The 20237-nt window shown below is 43.8% G+C and overlaps 1 long non-coding RNA gene across 1 annotated transcript in view; it reads left to right on the plus strand.

The window, feature by feature from the left end:
• Positions 1 to 15378, plus strand: part of LOC307181379 — a 648342-nt gene extending 632964 nt beyond the window's left edge. The window contains exons 3-4 of the long non-coding RNA XR_013826614.1: positions 5839 to 5920; positions 15318 to 15378. This is a non-coding gene — a long non-coding RNA (uncharacterized lncRNA). The remainder of the gene's footprint in view (positions 1 to 5838; positions 5921 to 15317) is intronic.
• The last annotated feature ends 4859 nt before the right edge of the window (positions 15379 to 20237 follow it).

Genomic DNA, 20237 nt, shown 5'->3' on the forward strand with positions numbered 1-20237 from the left:
GCGTTTTTTCCTGAATATATTCAGGAAAAAACGCATACGCCCTTTTTGGCCAAGTGCATCATTGTGGACGTTCTGCCTCTTTTCCTATGTTTTCAATGCAATTCCAGTCTACCTCCTGAAATCGGTTTCCTGCAATTCTGCCCCGCTTTCAAGTCCTCTTGGCAGCCTTACTTCAGTATATTTTTGGACGATAGCTGTCATTTATAACTCTGCATATTTTTGAATTACAGTGCCCCTGAGCTCCTTTCTTCAACTCGCTTTCTTGTGAGCTGGCCGCAACACCACAGGATGTCTTCAGGCCCTAATCTGGTTCCGGCACGGCACGCTGAGCCTTTGGTTAATTCCTCTTCCTGGTGGGAAATGAGAGTTAAATTTGCCCGTCCAGACACCTCCAGCTAGTCTCTCATTGGTTCTCGCTATTCCTGTTCATCTTCCGCAGAAATTGCAAACTGGGCCAAACAGGAGGTTAAAGGGACTGACTCTCCAAGTCCGGAGAGTGTTAGTAAAGCGTCTGGAATGTTGCACCTGCGTACCAGGGTACGAAAACTGAGACATATTTGAACACGTCTCCCGATCACATGGTTGATCATACTCTAGGTTCCACATGCATGTTTTAGCTGAAGGAAGAATCCTTTAAACCTGGGTAGTTGCAACCCGTGGAATGGGTACCATGCAATATGACTTCAAAGGGTCTTCATTTGCTCTCCGAACCTCTCCAATCCTATCACTGCTGCGTTTATGCCCCTGTACACATGCTTGATTCTCTTTCGGAGACATAGCAATCCATAGGTTTTAAGATACTTACTAGTCAGGTACATTTTTAGGCGATTAATATGCGGTGTTGAGTCCATTTCATTGAGCAAGGAGTAGCTCTTGTCTATTCCATATTTGGCTTAAGGAACTTTATCTGTGCTCATTTCAATCTCTGGTTTTATGCAGCACCCCAACTCACCTTTCCCCTTAAGCAAGCATAAGTTGGTTTTCTAAATTTGAGACCCTGTTCTGTTTTGGAATTCAGTTCCTGTGTAGCCAAGTTTACATTCCGTGTATTACTGATATCTTATGATGTTTCTTTTTCTGTGTGACTTATTTCAGTTAGAATCATCGTACCTCAATCCACTCATTATGCTGCTACGGGCCTGATGACATAGATTTCATTGTTGAGTGATACTCAATTGTAGGTAAGTACCACAAGTTCTTTATCCATTTTTCACTTTCTGTGATATTGAACTTGTACGGTAAACGAGGTTCTTGTAAACAGAGGCATCCCAAACTTTGGGGTGGCTGTGTCTTTTTGATTTTAATTTCCCTAAGCTATAGGACCATAAGTGGAAGTGCCCTAGGCTCTGTTGCTTTGTTTTTTAGATGTTTCAGGAAACACCATACACTTCTCCCGAGTGGTTGTTTGCAATTTACATCCCGCCCATCAGCATAACAAGGCTCCCAGTTCTCCATGGCCTGTCCTGCCTTTCTGGATTTTACACTTTTTTCAGATGGCCCTTTTGACCGGGGGGAAGTGAGACTTCATTGTAGTGCAGATTTCCTTTGCAAGCTTGCTTGGTTGGCCAAAAAGGGCGTATGTATTTTTTCCTGAATATATTCAGGAAAAAACGTATACGCCCTTTTTGGCCAAGTGCATCATTGTGGACGTTCTGCCTCTTTTCCTATGCTTTCAATGCAATTCCAGTCTACCTCCTGAAATCGGTTTCCTGCAATTCTGCCCCGCTTTCAAGTCCTCTTGGCAGCCTTACTTCAGTATATTTTTGGACGATAGCTGTCTTTTATAACTCTGCAGGTTTGTGAATTACAGTGCCCCTGAGCTCCTTTCTTCAACTCGCTTTCTTTTGAGCTGGCCGCAACACCGCAGGATGGCTTCAGGCCCTAATCTGGTTCTGGCACAGCACGCTGAGCCTTTGGTTATTTCCTCTTCCTGGTGGGAAATGAGAGTTATACTTGCCCGTCCAGACACCTCCAGCTAGTCTCTCATTGGTTCTCCCTATTCCTGTTCATCTTCCGCAGAAATTGCAAACTGGGCCAAACAGGAGGTTAAAGGCGCTGACTCTCCAAGTGGGGAGAGTGTTAGTAAAGCGTGTGGAATGTTGCACCCGAGTGCCAGGGGAGGAAAACTGAGACATATTTGAACACATCTCCCGTTCACATGGTTGATCATACTCTGGGTTCCACATGCATGTTTTAGCTGAAGGAAGAATACCTTAAACCTGGAGAGTTGAGACCCGTGGAATGGGTACCATGCAATATGACTTCAAAGGGTCTTCATTTGCTCACCGAACCTCTCCAATCCTATCACTGCTGCGTTTATGCCCCTGCACACACTCTTGATTCTCTTTTGGAGACATAGCAATCCATAGGTTTTAAGATACTTACTAGTCAGGTACATTCTTAGGCGTTTAATATGGGGTGTTGAGTGCATTTCGTTGAGCAAGGAGTAGCTCTTGTCTATTCCATATTTGGCTTAAGGAACTTTATCTGTGCTCATTTCAATCTCTGGTTTTATGCAGCACCCCAACTCACCTTTCCCCTTAAGCAAGCATAAGTTGGTTTTCTAAATTTGAGACCCTGTTCTGTTTTGGAATTCAGTTCCTGTGTAGGCAAGTTTACATTCCGTGTATTAGTGATATCTTATGATGTTTCTTTTTCTGTGTGACTTATTTCAGTTAGAATCATCATACCTGAATCCACTCACTGTGCTGCTAAGGGCCTGATGACATAGATTTCATTGCTGAGTGATATTGCTTTGTAAGTAAATACCACAACTTCTTTATCCATTTTTCACTTTCTGCGATGTTGAACTTGTACTGTAAACGAGGTTCTTGTAAACAGAGGCGTCCCAAACTTTGGGGTGGCTGTGTCTTTTTGATTTTAATTTCCCTAAGCTATAGGACCATAAGTGGAAGTGCCCTAGGCTCTGTTGCTTTGTTTTTTAGATGTTTCAGGAAACACCATACACTTCTCCCGAGTGTCTGTTGGCAATTTACATCCCACCCATCAGCATAACAAGGCTCCCAGTTCTCCATGGCCTGTCGTGCCTTTCTGGGTTTTACACTTTTTTCAGATGGCCCGTTTGACCAGGGGGAAGTGAGACTTCATTGTAGTGCAGATTTCCTTTGCAAGCTTGCTTGGTTGGCCAAAAAGTGCGTATGCGTTTTTTCCTGAATATATTCAGGAAAAAACGCATACGCCCTTTTTGTCCAAGTGCATCATTGTGGACGTTCTGCCTCTTTTCCTATGCTTTCAATGCAATTCCAGTCTACCTCCTGAAATCGGTTTCCTGCAATTCTGCACCGCTTTCAAGTCCTCTTGGCAGCCTTACTTCAGTATATTTTTGGACGATAGCTGTCATTTATAACTCTGCAGGTTTGTGAATTACAGTGCCCCTGAGCTCCTTTCTTCAACTCGCTTTCTTGTGACCTGGCCGCAACAACACAGGATGGCTTCAGGCCCTAATCTGCTTCCGGCACAGCACGCTGAGCCTTTGGTAAATTCCTCTTCCTGGTGGGATATGAGAGTTAAATTTGCCCGTCCAGACACCTCCAGCTAGTCTCTCATTGGTTCTCGCTATTCCTGTTCATCTTCCGCAGAAATTGCAAACTGGGCCAAACAGGAGGTTAAAGGGACTGACTCTTCAAGTGGGGAGACTGTTAGTAAAGCGTCTGGAATGTTGCACCCGAGTACCAGGGAGGAAAACTGAGACATATTTGAACACATCTCCCGTTCACACGGTTGATCATACTCTGGGTTCCACATGCATGTTTTAGCTGAAGGAAGAATACCTTAAACCTGGAGAGTTGAGACCCGTGGAATGGGTACCATGCAATATGACTTCAAAGGGTCTTCATTTGCTCACCGAACCTCTCCAATCCTATCACTGCTGTGTTTATGCCCCTGTACACACGCTTGATTCTCTTTTGGAGACATAGCAATCCATAGGTTTTAAGATACTTACTAGTCAGGTACATTCTTAGGCGTTTAATATGCGGTGTTGAGTCCATTTCGTTGAGCAAGGAGTAGCTCTTGTCTATTCCATATTTGGCTTAAGGAACTTTATCTGTGCTCATTTCAATCTCTGGTTTTATGCAGCACCCCAACTCACCTTTCCCCTTAAGCAAGCATAAGTTGGTTTTCTAAATTTGAGACCCTGTTCTGTTTTGGAATTCAGTTCCTGTGTAACCAAGTTTACATTCCGTGTATTAGTGATATCTTATGATGTTTCTTTTTCTGTGTGACTTATTTCAGTTAGAATCATCATACCTGAATCCACTCACTGTGCTGCTAAGGGCCTGATGACATAGATTTCATTGCTGAGTGATATTGCTTTGTAAGTAAATACCACAACTTCTTTATCCATTTTTCACTTTCTGCGATGTTGAACTTGTACTGTAAACGAGGTTCTTGTAAACAGAGGCGTCCCAAACTTTGGGGTGGCTGTGTCTTTTTGATTTTAATTTCCCTAAGCTATAGGACCATAAGTGGAAGTGCCCTAGGCTCTGTTGCTTTTTTTTTTAAATGTTTCAGGAAACACCATACACTTCTCCCGAGTGTCTGTTGGCAATTTAAATCCCGCCCATCAGCATAACAAGGCTCCCAGTTCTCCATGGCCTGTCCTGCCTTTCTGGATTTTACACTTTTTTCAGATGGCCCTTTTGACAGAGGGGAAGTGAGACTTCATTGTAGTGCAGATTTCCTTTGCAAGCTTGCTTGGTTGGCCAAAAAGGGCGTATGCGTTTTTTCCTGAATATATTCAGGAAAAAACGCATACGCCCTTTTTGGCCAAGTGCATCATTGTGGACGTTCTGCCTCTTTTCCTATGCTTTCAGTGCAATTCCAGTCTACCTCCTGAAATCGGTTTACTGCAATTCTGCCCCGCTTTCAAGTCCTCTTGGCAGCCTTACTTCAGTCTATTTTTGGACGATAGCTGTCATTTATAACTCTGCAGGTTTGTGAATTACAGTGCCCCTGAGCTCCTTTCTTCAACTCGCTTTCTTGTGAGCTGGCCGCAACACCGCAGGATGGCTTCAGGCCCTAATCTGGTTCCGGCACGGCACGCGGAGCCTTTGGTTAATTCCTCTTCCTGGTGGGAAATGAGAGTTAAATTTGCCCGTCCAGAGACCTCCAGCTCGTCTCTCATTGGTTCTCGCTATTCCTGTTCATCTTCCGCAGAAATTGCAAACTGGGCCAAACAGGAGGTTAAAGGGACTGACTCTCCAAGTCGGGAGAGTGTTAGTAAAGCGTCTGGAATGTTGCACCCGAGTACCAGGGTACGAAAACTGAGACATATTTGAACACGTCTCCCGTTCACACGGTTGATCATACTCTGGGTTCCACATGCATGTTTTAGCTGAAGGAAGAATACCTTAAACCTGGAGAGTTGAGACCCGTGGAATGGGTACCATGCAATATGACTTCAAAGGGTCTTCATTTGCTCACCGATCCTCTCCAATCCTATCACTGCTGCGTTTATTCCCCTGTACATATGCTTGATTCTCTTTTGGAGACATAGCAATCCATAGGTTTTAAGATACTTACTAGTCAGGTACATTCTTAGGCGTTTAATATGCGGTGTTGAGTCCATTTCGTTGAGCAAGGAGTAGCTCTTGTCTATTCCATATTTGGCTTAAGGAACTTTATCTGTGGTCATTTCGATCTCTGGTTTTATGCAGCACCCCAACTCACCTTTCCCCTTAAGCAAGCATAAGTTGGTTTTCTAAATTTGAGACCCTGTTCTGTTTTGGAATTCAGTTCCTGTGTAGCCAAGTTTACATTCCGTGTATTACTGATATCTTATGATGTTTCTTTTTCTGTGTGACTTATTTCATTTAGAATCATCATACCTGAATCCACTCATTGTGCTGCTAAGGGCCTGATGACATAGATTTCATTGTTGAGTGATATTGCTTTGTAAGTAAATATCACAACTTCTTTATCCATTTCTCACTTTCTGCGATGTTGAACTCGTACTGTAAACGAGGTTCTTGTAAACAGAGGCGTCCCAAACTTTGGGGTGGCTGTGTCTTTTTGATTTTAATTTCCCTAAGCTATAGGACCATAAGTGGAAGTGCCCTAGGCTCTGTTGCTTTGTTTTTTAGATGTTTCAGGAAACACCATACACTTCTCCCGAGTGTCTGTTGGCAGTTGCCATCCCGCCCATCAGCATAACAAGGCTCCCAGTTCTCCATGGCCTGTCCTGCCTTTCTGGATTTTACACTTTTTTCAGATGGCGCTTTTGACCGGGGGGAAGTGAGACTTCATTGTAGTGCAGATTTCCTTTGCAAGTTTGCTTGGTTGGCCAAAAAGTGCGTATGCGTTTTTTCCTGAATATATTCAGGAAAAAACGCATACGCCCTTTTTGGCCAAGTGCATCATTGTGGACGTTCTGCCTCTTTTCCTATGTTTTCAATGCAATTCCAGTCTACCTCCTGAAATCGGTTTCCTGCAATTCTGCCCCGCTTTCAAGTCCTCTTGGCAGCCTTACTTCAGTATATTTTTGGACGATAGCTGTCATTTATAACTCTGCATATTTTTGAATTACAGTGCCCCTGAGCTCCTTTCTTCAACTCGCTTTCTTGTGAGCTGGCCGCAACACCACAGGATGTCTTCAGGCCCTAATCTGGTTCCGGCACGGCACGCTGAGCCTTTGGTTAATTCCTCTTCCTGGTGGGAAATGAGAGTTAAATTTGCCCGTCCAGACACCTCCAGCTAGTCTCTCATTGGTTCTCGCTATTCCTGTTCATCTTCCGCAGAAATTGCAAACTGGGCCAAACAGGAGGTTAAAGGGACTGACTCTCCAAGTCGGGAGAGTGTTAGTAAAGCGTCTGGAATGTTGCACCCGAGTACCAGGGTACGAAAACTGAGACATATTTGAACACATCTCCCGATCACATGGTTGATCATACTCTAGGTTCCACATGCATGTTTTAGCTGAAGGAAGAATACCTTAAACCTGGGTAGTTGAAACCCGTGGAATGGGTACCATGCAATATGACTTCAAAGGGTCTTCATTTGCTCACGAACCTCTCCAATCCTATCACTGCTGCGTTTATGCCCCTGTACACATGCTTGATTCTCTTTCGGAGACATAGCAATCCATAGGTTTTAAGATACTTACTAGTCAGGTACATTCTTAGGCGTTTAATATGCGGTGTTGAGTCCATTTCGTTGAGCAAGGAGTAGCTCTTGTCTATTCCATATTTGGCTTAGGGAACTTTATCTGTGCTCATTTCAATCTCTGGTTTTATGCAGCACCCCAACTCACCTTTCCCCTTAAGCAAGCATAAGTTGGTTTTCTAAATTTGAGACCCTGTTCTGTTCTGTCATTCAGTTCCTGTGTAGCCAAGTTTACATTCCGTGTATTACTGATATCTTATGATGTTTCTTTTTCTGTGTGACTTATTTCAGTTAGAAACATCATACCTGAATCCACTCATTGTGCTGCTAAGGGCCTGATGACATAGATTTCATTGCTGAGTGATACTGCATTGTACGTAAGTACCACAACTTCTTTATCCATTTTTCACTTTCTGTGATATTGAACTTGTACGGTAAACGAGGTTCTTGTAAACAGAGGCGTCCCAAACTTTGGGGTGGCTGTGTCTTTTTGATTTTAATTTCCCTAAGCTATAGGACCATAAGTGGAAGTGCCCTAGGCTCTGTTGCTTTGTTTTTTAGATGTTTCAGGAAACACCATACACTTCTCCCGAGTGTCTGTTGGCAATTGACATCCCGCCCATCAGCATAACAAGGCTCCCAGTTCTCCATGGCCTGTCCTGCCTTTCTGGATTTTACACTTTATTCAGATGGCCCATTTGACCGGGGGGAAGTGAGACTTCATTGTAGTGCAGATTTCCTTTGCAAGCTTGCTTGGTTGGCCAAAAAGGGCGTATGCGTTTTTTCCTGAATATATTCAGGAAAAAACGCATACGCCCTTTTTGTCCAAGTGCATCATTGTGGACGTTCTGCCTCTTTTCCTATGCTTTCAATGCAATTCCAGTCTACCTCCTGAAATCGGTTTCCTGCAATTCTGCACCGCTTTCAAGTCCTCTTGGCAGCCTTACTTCAGTATATTTTTGGACGATAGCTGTCATTTATAACTCTGCAGGTTTGTGAATTACAGTGCCCCTGAGCTCCTTTCTTCAACTCGCTTTCTTGTGACCTGGCCGCAACAACACAGGATGGCTTCAGGCCCTAATCTGCTTCCGGCACAGCACGCTGAGCCTTTGGTAAATTCCTCTTCCTGGTGGGATATGAGAGTTAAATTTGCCCGTCCAGACACCTCCAGCTAGTCTCTCATTGGTTCTCGCTATTCCTGTTCATCTTCCGCAGAAATTGCAAACTGGGCCAAACAGGAGGTTAAAGGGACTGACTCTTCAAGTGGGGAGACTGTTAGTAAAGCGTCTGGAATGTTGCACCCGAGTACCAGGGAGGAAAACTGAGACATATTTGAACACATCTCCCGTTCACACGGTTGATCATACTCTGGGTTCCACATGCATGTTTTAGCTGAAGGAAGAATACCTTAAACCTGGAGAGTTGAGACCCGTGGAATGGGTACCATGCAATATGACTTCAAAGGGTCTTCATTTGCTCACCGAACCTCTCCAATCCTATCACTGCTGCGTTTATGCCCCTGTACACACGCTTGATTCTCTTTTGGAGACATAGCAATCAATAGGTTTTAAGATACTTACTAGTCAGGTACATTCTTAGGCGTTTAATATGCGGTGTTGAGTCCATTTCGTTGAGCAAGGAGTAGCTCTTGTCTATTCCATATTTGGCTTAAGGAACTTTATCTGTGCTCATTTCAATCTCTGGTTTTATGCAGCACCCCAACTCACCTTTCCCCTTAAGCAAGCATAAGTTGGTTTTCTAAATTTAAGACCCTGTTCTGTTCTGTAATTCAGTTCCTGTGTAGCCAAGTTTACATTCCGTGTATTACTGATATCTTATGATGTTTCTTTTTCTGTGTGACTTATTTCAGTTAGAATCATCATACCTGAATCCACTGATTGTGCTGCTAAGGGCCTGATGACACAGATTTCATTGCTGAGTGATATTGCTTTGTAAGTAAATACCACAACTTCTTTATCTATTTTTCACTTTCTGTGATGTTGAACTTGTACTGTACACGAGGTTCTTGTAAACAGAGGCGTCCCAAACTTTGGGGTGGCTGTGTCTTTTTGATTTTAATTTCCCTAAGCTATAGGACCATAAGTGGAAGTGCCCTAGGCTCTGTTGCTTTGTTTTTTAGATGTTTCAGGAAACACCATACACTTCTCCAGAGTGTCTGTTGACAATTTACATCCCGCCCATCAGCATAACAAGGCTCCCAGTTCTCCATGGCCTGTCCTGCCTTTCTGGATTTTACAGTTTTTTCAGATGGCCCTTTTGACCGGGGGGAAGTGAGACTACATTGTAGTGCAGATTTCCTTTGTAAGCTTGCTTGGTTGGCCAAAAAGGGCGTATGCGTTTTTTCCTGAATATATTCAGGAAAAAACGCATACGCCCTTTTTGGCCAAGTGCATCATTGTGGACGTTCTGCCTCTTTTCCTATGCTTGAAATGCAATTCCAGTCTACCTCCTGAAATCGGTTTCCTGCAATTCTGCCCCGCTTTCAAGTCCTCTTGGCAGCCTTACTTCAGTATGTTTTTGGACGATAGCTGTCATTTATTATTCTGCAGGTTAGTGACTTACAGTGCCCCTGAGTGCCTTTCTTCAACTCGCTTTCTTGTGAGCTACCCGCAACACCGCAGGATGGCTTCAGGCCCTAATCTGGTTCCGGCATGGCACGCTGAGCCTTTGGTTAATTCCTCTTCCTGGTGGGAAATGAGAGTTAAATTTGCCCGTCCAGACACCTCCAGCTAGTCTCTCATTGGTTCTCACTATTCCTGTTCATCTTCCGCAGCAATTGCAAACTGGGCCAAAGAGGAGGTTAAAGGCGCTGACTCTCCAAGTGGGGAGAGTGTTAGTAAAGCGTCTGGAATGTTGCACCCGAGTACCAGGGGAGGAAAACTGAGACATATTTGAACACGTCTCCCGATCACATGGTTGATCATACTCTAGGTTCCACATGCATGTTTTAGCTGAAGGAAGAATACCTTAAACCTGGAGAGTTGATACCCGTGGAATGGGTACCATGCAATATGACTTCAAAGGGTCTTCATTTGCTCACCGAACCTCTCCAATCCTATCACTGCTGCGTTTATGCCCCTGTACACACGCTTGATTCTCTTTTGGAGACATAGCAATCCATAGATTTTAAGATACTTACTAGTCAGGTACATTCTTAGGCGTTTAATATGGGGTGTTGAGTCCATTTCGTTGAGCAAGGAGTAGCTCTTGTCTATTCCATATTTGGCTTAAGGAACTTTATCTGTGCTCATTTCAATCTCTGGTTTTATGCAGCACCCCAACTCACTTTTCCCCTTAAGCAAGCATAAGTTGGTTTTCTAAATTTGAGACCCTGTTCTGTTTTGGAATTCAGTTCCTGTGTAGCCAAGTTTACATTCCGTGTATTACTGATATCTTATGATGTTTCTTTTTCTGTGTGACTTATTTCAGTTAGAATCATCGTACCTGAATTGACTCATTATGCTGCTACGGGCCTGATGACATAGATTTCATTGCTGAGTGATACTGCATTGTACGTAAGTACCACAAGTTCTTTATCCATTTTTCACTTTCTGTGATATTGAACTTGTACGGTAAACGAGGTTCTTGTAAACAGAGGCGTCCCAAACTTTGGGGTGGCTGTGTCTTTTTGATTTTAATTTCCCTAAGCTATAGGACCATAAGTGGAAGTGCCCTAGGCTCTGTTGCTTTGTTTTTTAGATGTTTCAGGAAACACCATACACTTCTCCAGAGTGGCTGTTGGCAATTTACATCCCGCCCATCAGCATAACAAGGCTCCCAGTTCTCCATGGCCTGTCCTGCCTTTCTGGATTTTACACTTTTTTCAGATGGCCCTTTTGACCAGGGGGAAGTGAGACTTCATTGTAGTGCAGATTTCATTTGCAAGTTTGCTTGGTTGGCCAAAAAGGGCGTATGCGTTTTTTCCTGAATATATTCAGGAAAAAACGCATACGCCCTTTTTGGCCAAGTGCATCATTGTGGACGTTCTGCCTCTTTTCCTATGCTTTCAATGCAATTCCAGTCTACCTCCTGAAATCGGTTTCCTGCAATTCTGCCCCGCTTTCAAGTCCTCTTGGCAGCCTTACTTCAGTCTATTTTTGGACGATAGCTGTCAATTATAACTCTGAATGTTTTTGAATTACAGTGCCCCTGAGCTCCTTTCTTCAACTCGCTTTCTTGTGAGCTGGCCGCAACACCACAGGATGGCTTCAGGCCCTAATCTGGTTCCGGCACGGCACGCTGAGCCTTTGGTTAATTCCTCTTCCTGGTGGGAAATGAGAGTTAAATTTGCCCGTCCAGACACCTCCAGCTAGTCTCTCATTGGTTCTCGCTATTCCTGTTCATCTTCCGCAGAAATTGCAAACTGGGCCTAACAGGAGGTTAAAGGGACTGACTCTCCAAGTCGGGAGAGTGTTAGTAAAGCGTCTGGAATGTTGCACCCGAGTACCAGGGTACGAAAACTGAGACATATTTGAACACGTCTCCCGATCACATGGTTGATCATACTCTAGGTTCCACATGCATGTTTTAGCTGAAGGAAGAATACCTTAAACCTGGGTAGTTGAAACCCGTGGAATGGGTACCATGCAATATGATTTCAAAGGGTCTTCATTTGCTCACCGATCCTCTCCTAATCCTATCACTGCTGTGTTTATTCCCCTGTGCACATGCTTGATTCTCTTTCGGAGACATAGCAATCCATAGGTTTTAAGATACTTACTAGTCAGGTACATTCTTAGGCGTTTAATATGGGGTGTTGAGTCCATTTCGTTGAGCAAGGAGTAGCTCTTGTCTATTCCATATTTGGCTTAAGGAACTTTATCTGTGCTCATTTCAATCTCTGGTTTTATGCAGCACCCCAACTCACCTTTCCCCTTAAGCAAGCATAAGTTGGTTTTCTAAATTTGAGACCCTGTTCTGTTCTGTAATTCAGTTCCTGTGTAGCCAAGTTTACATTCCGTGTATTACTGATATCTTATGATGTTTCTTTTTCTGTGTGACTTATTTCAGTTAGAAACATCATACCTGAATCCACTCATTGTGCTGCTAAGGGCCTGATGACATAGATTTCATTGCTGAGTGATACTGCATTGTACGTAAGTACCACAACTTCTTTATCCATTTTTCACTTTCTGTGATATTGAACTTGTACGGTAAACGAGGTTCTTGTAAACAGAGGCGTCCCAAACTTTGGGGTGGCTGTGTCTTTTTGATTTTAATTTCCCTAAGCTATAGGACCATAAGTGGAAGTGCCCTAGGCTCTGTTGCTTTGTTTTTTAGATGTTTCAGGAAACACCATACACTTCTCCCGAGTGTCTGTTGGCAATTTACATCACGCCCATCAGCATAACAAGGCTCCCAGTTCTCCAAGGCCTGTCCTGCCTTTCTGGATTTTACACTTTTTTCAGATGGCCCTTTTGACCGGGGGGAAGTGAGACTTCATTATAGTGCAGATTTCCTTTGCAAGCTTGCTTGGTTGGCCAAAAAGGGCGTGTGCGTTTTTTCCTGAATATATTCAGGAAAAAACGCACACGCCCTTTTTGGCCAAGTGCATCATTGTGGACGTTCTGCCTCTTTTCCTATGCTTTCAATGCAATTCCAGTCTACCTCCTGAAATCGGTTTCCTGCAATTCTGCACCGCTTTCAAGTCCTCTTGGCAGCCTTACTTCAGTATATTTTTGGACGATAGCTGTCATTTATAACTCTGCAGGTTTTTGAATTACAGTGCCCCTGAGCTCCTTTCTTCAACTCGCTTTCTTGTGAGCTGGCCGCAACACCACAGGAGGGCTTCAGGCCCTAATCTGGTTCCGGCACGGCACGCTGAGCCTTTGGTTAATTCCTCTTCCTGGTGGGAAATGAGAGTTAAATTTGCCCGTCCAGACACCTCCAGCTAGTCTCTCATTGGTTCTCGCTATTCCTGTTCATCTTCCGCAGAAATTGCAAACTGGGCCAAACAGGAGGTTAAAGGGACTGACTCTCCAAGTGGGGAGAGTGTTAGTAAAGCGTCTGGAATGTTGCACCCGAGTACCAGGGGAGGAAAACTGAGACATATTTGAAAACGTCTCCCGTTCACACGGTTGGCCATACTCTGGGTTCCACATGCATGTTTTAGCTGAAGGAAGAATACCTTAAACCTGGAGAGTTGAGACCCGTGGAATGGGTACCATGCAATATGACTTCAAAGGGTCTTCATTTGCTCACCGAACCTCTCCAATCCTATCACTGCTGCGTTTATGCCCCTGTACACACGCTTGATTCTCTTTCGGAGACATAGCAATCCATAGGTTTTAAGATACTTACTAGTCAGGTACATTCTTAGGCGTTTAATATGCGGTGTTGAGTCCATTTCGTTGAGCAAGGAGTAGCTCTTGTCTATTCCATATTTGGCTTAAGGAACTTTATCTGTGCTCATTTCAATCTCTGGTTTTATGCAGCACCCCAACTCACCTTTCCCCTTAAGCAAGCATAAGTTGGTTTTCTAAATTTGAGACCCTGTTCTGTTCTGTAATTCAGTTCCTGTGTAGCCAAGTTTACATTCCGTGTATTACTGATATCTTATGATGTTTCTTTTTCTGTGTGACTTATTTCAGTTAGAATCATCATACCTGAATCCACTCATTGTGCTGCTAAGGGCCTGATGACATAGATTTCATTGCTGAGTGATATTGCTTTGTAAGTAAATACCACAACTTCTTTATCCATTTTTCACTTTCTGCGATGTTGAACTTGTACTGTAAACGAGGTTCTTGTAAACAGAGCCGTTCCAAACTTTGGGGTGGCTGTGTCTTTTTGATTTTAAATTCCCTAAGCTATAGGACCATAAGTGGAAGTGCCCTGGGTTCTGTTGCTTGGTTTTTTAGATGTATCAGGAAACACCATACACTTCTCCTGAGTGTCTGTTGGCAATTTACATCCCGCCCATCAGCATAACAAGGCTCCCAGTTCTCCATGGCCTGTCCTGCCTTTCTGGATTTTACACTTTTTTCAGATGGCCCTTTTGACCGGGGGGAAGTGAGACTTCATTGTAGTGCAGATTTCCTTTGTAATCTTGCTTGGTTGGCCAAAAAGGGCGTATGCGTTTTTTCCTGAATATATTCAGGAAAAAACGCATACGCCCTTTTTGGCCAAGTGCATGATTGTGGACGTTCTGCCTCTTTTCCTATGCCTTCAGTGCAATTCCAGTCTACCTCCTGAAATCGGTTTCCTGCAATTCTGCCCCGCTTTCAAGTCCTCTTGGCAGCCTTACTTCAGTCTATTTTTGGACGATAGCTGTCATTTATAACTCTGCAGGTTTGTGAATTACAGTGCCCCTGAGCTCCTTTCTTCAACTCGCTTTCTTGTGAGCTGGCCGCAACACCGCAGGATGGCTTCAGGCCCTAATCTGGTTCCGGCACGGCACGCTGAGCCTTTGGTTAATTCCTCTTCCTGGTGGGAAATGAGAGTTAAATTTGCCCGTCCAGAGACCTCCAGCTCGTCTCTCATTGGTTCTCGCTATTCCTGTTCATCTTCCGCAGAAATTGCAAACTGGGCCAAACAGGAGGTTAAAGGGACTGACTCTCCAAGTCGGGAGAGTGTTAGTAAAGCGTCTGGAATGTTGCACCCGAATACCAGGGTACGAAAACTGAGACATATTTGAACACGTCTCCCGTTCACACGGTTGATCATACTCTGGGTTCCACATGCATGTTTTAGCTGAAGGAAGAATACCTTAAACCTGGAGAGTTGAGACCCGTGGAATGGGTACCATGCAATATGACTTCAAAGGGTCTTCATTTGCTCACCGATCCTCTCCAATCCTATCACTGCTGCGTTTATTCCCCTGTACATATGCTTGATTCTCTTTTGGAGACATAGCAATCCATAGGTTTTAAGATACTTACTAGTCAGGTACATTCTTAGGCGTTTAATATGCGGTGTTGAGTCCATTTCGTTGAGCAAGGAGTAGCTCTTGTCTATTCCATATTTGGCTTAAGGAACTTTATCTGTGGTCATTTCGATCTCTGGTTTTATGCAGCACCCCAACTCACCTTTCCCCTTAAGCAAGCATAAGTTGGTTTTCTAAATTTGAGACCCTGTTCTGTTTTGGAATTCAGTTCCTGTGTAGCCAAGTTTACATTCCGTGTATTACTGATATCTTATGATGTTTCTTTTTCTGTGTGACTTATTTCATTTAGAATCATCATACCTGAATCCACTCATTGTGCTGCTAAGGGCCTGATGACATAGATTTCATTGTTGAGTGATATTGCTTTGTAAGTAAATATCACAACTTCTTTATCCATTTCTCACTTTCTGCGATGTTGAACTCGTACTGTAAACGAGGTTCTTGTAAACAGAGGCGTCCCAAACTTTGGGGTGGCTGTGTCTTTTTGATTTTAATTTCCCTAAGCTATAGGACCATAAGTGGAAGTGCCCTAGGCTCTGTTGCTTTGTTTTTTAGATGTTTCAGGAAACACCATACACTTCTCCCGAGTGTCTGTTGGCAGTTGCCATCCCGCCCATCAGCATAACAAGGCTCCCAGTTCTCCATGGCCTGTCCTGCCTTTCTGGATTTTACACTTTTTTCAGATGGCGCTTTTGACCGGGGGGAAGTGAGACTTCATTGTAGTGCAGATTTCCTTTGCAAGTTTGCTTGGTTGGCCAAAAAGGGCGTATGCGTTTTTTCCTGAATATATTCAGGAAAAAACGCATACGCCCTTTTTGGCCAAGTGCATCATTGTGGACGTTCTGCCTCTTTTCCTATGTTTTCAATGCAATTCCAGTCTACCTCCTGAAATCGGTTTCCTGCAATTCTGCCCCGCTTTCAAGTCCTCTTGGCAGCCTTACTTCAGTATATTTTTGGACGATAGCTGTCATTTATAACTCTGCATATTTTTGAATTACAGTGCCCCTGAGCTCCTTTCTTCAACTCGCTTTCTTGTGAGCTGGCCGCAACACCACAGGATGTCTTCAGGCCCTAATCTGGTTCCGGCACGGCACGCTGAGCCTTTGGTTAATTCCTCTTCCTGGTGGGAAATGAGAGTTAAATTTGCCCGTCCAGACACCTCCAGCTAGTCTCTCATTGGTTCTCGCTATTCCTGTTCATCTTCCGCAGAAATTGCAAACTGGGCCAAACAGGAGGTTAAAGGGACTGACTCTCCAAGTCGGGAGAGTGTTAGTAAAGCGTCTGGAATGTTGCACCCGAGTACCAGGGTACGAAAACTGAGACATATTTGAACACATCTCCCGATCACATGGTTGATCATACTCTAGGTTCCACATGCATGTTTTAGCTGAAGGAAGAATACCTTAAACCTGGGTAGTTGAAACCCGTGGAATGGGTACCATGCAATATGACTTCAAAGGGTCTTCATTTGCTCACCGAACCTCTCCAATCCTATCACTGCTGCGTTTATGCCCCTGTACACATGCTTGATTCTCTTTCGGAGACATAGCAATCCATAGGTTTTAAGATACTTACTAGTCAGGTACATTCTTAGGCGTTTAATATGCGGTGTTGAGTCCATTTCGTTGAGCAAGGAGTAGCTCTTGTCTATTCCATATTTGGCTTAGGGAACTTTATCTGTGCTCATTTCAATCTCTGGTTTTATGCAGCACCCCAACTCACCTTTCCCCTTAAGCAAGCATAAGTTGGTTTTCTAAATTTGAGACCCTGTTCTGTTCTGTCATTCAGTTCCTGTGTAGCCAAGTTTACATTCCGTGTATTACTGATATCTTATGATGTTTCTTTTTCTGTGTGACTTATTTCAGTTAGAAACATCATACCTGAATCCACTCATTGTGCTGCTAAGGGCCTGATGACATAGATTTCATTGCTGAGTGATACTGCATTGTACGTAAGTACCACAACTTCTTTATCCATTTTTCACTTTCTGTGATATTGAACTTGTACGGTAAACAAGGTTCTTGTAAACAGAGGCGTCCCAAACTTTGGGGTGGCTGTGTCTTTTTGATTTTAATTTCCCTAAGCTATAGGACCATAAGTGGAAGTGCCCTAGGCTCTGTTGCTTTGTTTTTTAGATGTTTCAGGAAACACCATACACTTCTCCCGAGTGTCTGTTGGCAATTGACATCCCGCCCATCAGCATAACAAGGCTCCCAGTTCTCCATGGCCTGTCCTGCCTTTCTGGATTTTACACTTTATTCAGATGGCCCTTTTGACCGGGGGGAAGTGAGACTTCATTGTAGTGCAGATTTCCTTTGCAAGCTTGCTTGGTTGGCCAAAAAGGGCGTATGCGTTTTTTCCTGAATATATTCAGGAAAAAACGCATACGCCCTTTTTGTCCAAGTGCATCATTGTGGACGTTCTGCCTCTTTTCCTATGCTTTCAATGCAATTCCAGTCTACCTCCTGAAATCGGTTTCCTGCAATTCTGCACCGCTTTCAAGTCCTCTTGGCAGCCTTACTTCAGTATATTTTTGGACGATAGCTGTCATTTATAACTCTGCAGGTTTGTGAATTACAGTGCCCCTGAGCTCCTTTCTTCAACTCGCTTTCTTGTGACCTGGCCGCAACAACACAGGATGGCTTCAGGCCCTAATCTGCTTCCGGCACAGCACGCTGAGCCTTTGGTAAATTCCTCTTCCTGGTGGGATATGAGAGTTAAATTTGCCCGTCCAGACACCTCCACCTAGTCTCTCATTGGTTCTCGCTATTCCTGTTCATCTTCCGCAGAAATTGCAAACTGGGCCAAACAGGAGGTTAAAGGGACTGACTCTTCAAGTGGGGAGACTGTTAGTAAAGCGTCTGGAATGTTGCACCCGAGTACCAGGGAGGAAAACTGAGACATATTTGAACACATCTCCCGTTCACACGGTTGATCATACTCTGGGTTCCACATGCATGTTTTAGCTGAAGGAAGAATACCTTAAACCTGGAGAGTTGAGACCCGTGGAATGGGTACCATGCAATATGACTTCAAAGGGTCTTCATTTGCTCACCGAACCTCTCCAATCCTATCACTGCTGCGTTTATGCCCCTGTACACACGCTTGATTCTCTTTTGGAGACATAGCAATCAATAGGTTTTAAGATACTTACTAGTCAGGTACATTCTTAGGCGTTTAATATGCGGTGTTGAGTCCATTTCGTTGAGCAAGGAGTAGCTCTTGTCTATTCCATATTTGGCTTAAGGAACTTTATCTGTGCTCATTTCAATCTCTGGTTTTATGCAGCACCCCAACTCACCTTTCCCCTTAAGCAAGCATAAGTTGGTTTTCTAAATTTAAGACCCTGTTCTGTTCTGTAATTCAGTTCCTGTGTAGCCAAGTTTACATTCCGTGTATTACTGATATCTTATGATGTTTCTTTTTCTGTGTGACTTATTTCAGTTAGAATCATCATACCTGAATCCACTGATTGTGCTGCTAAGGGCCTGATGACACAGATTTCATTGCTGAGTGATATTGCTTTGTAAGTAAATACCACAACTTCTTTATCTATTTTTCACTTTCTGTGATGTTGAACTTGTACTGTACACGAGGTTCTTGTAAACAGAGGCGTCCCAAACTTTGGGGTGGCTGTGTCTTTTTGATTTTAATTTCCCTAAGCTATAGGACCATAAGTGGAAGTGCCCTAGGCTCTGTTGCTTTGTTTTTTAGATGTTTCAGGAAACACCATACACTTCTCCAGAGTGTCTGTTGACAATTTACATCCCGCCCATCAGCATAACAAGGCTCCCAGTTCTCCATGGCCTGTCCTGCCTTTCTGGATTTTACACTTTTTTCAGATGGCCCTTTTGACCGGGGGGAAGTGAGACTACATTGTAGTGCAGATTTCCTTTGTAAGCTTGCTTGGTTGGCCAAAAAGGGCGTATGCGTTTTTTCCTGAATATATTCAGGAAAAAACGCATACGCCCTTTTTGGCCAAGTGCATCATTGTGGACGTTCTGCCTCTTTTCCTATGCTTGAAATGCAATTCCAGTCTACCTCCTGAAATCGGTTTCCTGCAATTCTGCCCCGCTTTCAAGTCCTCTTGGCAGCCTTACTTCAGTATGTTTTTGGACGATAGCTGTCATTTATTATTCTGCAGGTTAGTGACTTACAGTGCCCCTGAGTGCCTTTCTTCAACTCGCTTTCTTGTGAGCTACCCGCAACACCGCAGGATGGCTTCAGGCCCTAATCTGGTTCCGGCATGGCACGCTGAGCCTTTGGTTAATTCCTCTTCCTGGTGGGAAATGAGAGTTAAATTTGCCCGTCCAGACACCTCCAGCTAGTCTCTCATTGGTTCTCACTATTCCTGTTCATCTTCCGCAGCAATTGCAAACTGGGCCAAAGAGGAGGTTAAAGGCGCTGACTCTCCAAGTGGGGAGAGTGTTAGTAAAGCGTCTGGAATGTTGCACCCGAGTACCAGGGGAGGAAAACTGAGACATATTTGAACACGTCTCCCGATCACATGGTTGATCATACTCTAGGTTCCACATGCATGTTTTAGCTGAAGGAAGAATACCTTAAACCTGGAGAGTTGATACCCGTGGAATGGGTACCATGCAATATGACTTCAAAGGGTCTTCATTTGCTCACCGAACCTCTCCAATCCTATCACTGCTGCGTTTATGCCCCTGTACACACGCTTGATTCTCTTTTGGAGACATAGCAATCCATAGATTTTAAGATACTTACTAGTCAGGTACATTCTTAGGCGTTTAATATGGGGTGTTGAGTCCATTTCGTTGAGCAAGGAGTAGCTCTTGTCTATCCCATATTTGGCTTAAGGAACTTTATCTGTGCTCATTTCAATCTCTGGTTTTATGCAGCACCCCAACTCACCTTTCCCCTTAAGCAAGCATAAGTTTTTTTTCTAAATTTGAGACCCTGTTCTGTTCTGTAATTCAGTTCCTGTGTAGCCAAGTTTACATTCCGTGTATTACTGATATCTTATGATGTTTCTTTTTCTGTGTGACTTATTTCAGTTAGAATCATCATACCTGAATCCACTCATTGTGCTGCTAAGGGCCTGATGACATAGATTTCATTGCTGAGTGATATTGCTTTGTAAGTAAATACCACAACTTCTTTATCCATTTTTCACTTTCTGTGATGTTGAACTTGTACTGTAAACGAGGTTCTTGTAAACAGAGGCGTCCCAAACTTTGGG

Source organism: Stenella coeruleoalba (assembly GCF_951394435.1).
Source record: "Stenella coeruleoalba genome assembly, contig: scaffold_55, whole genome shotgun sequence".
NCBI lineage: Eukaryota > Metazoa > Chordata > Mammalia > Artiodactyla > Delphinidae > Stenella > Stenella coeruleoalba.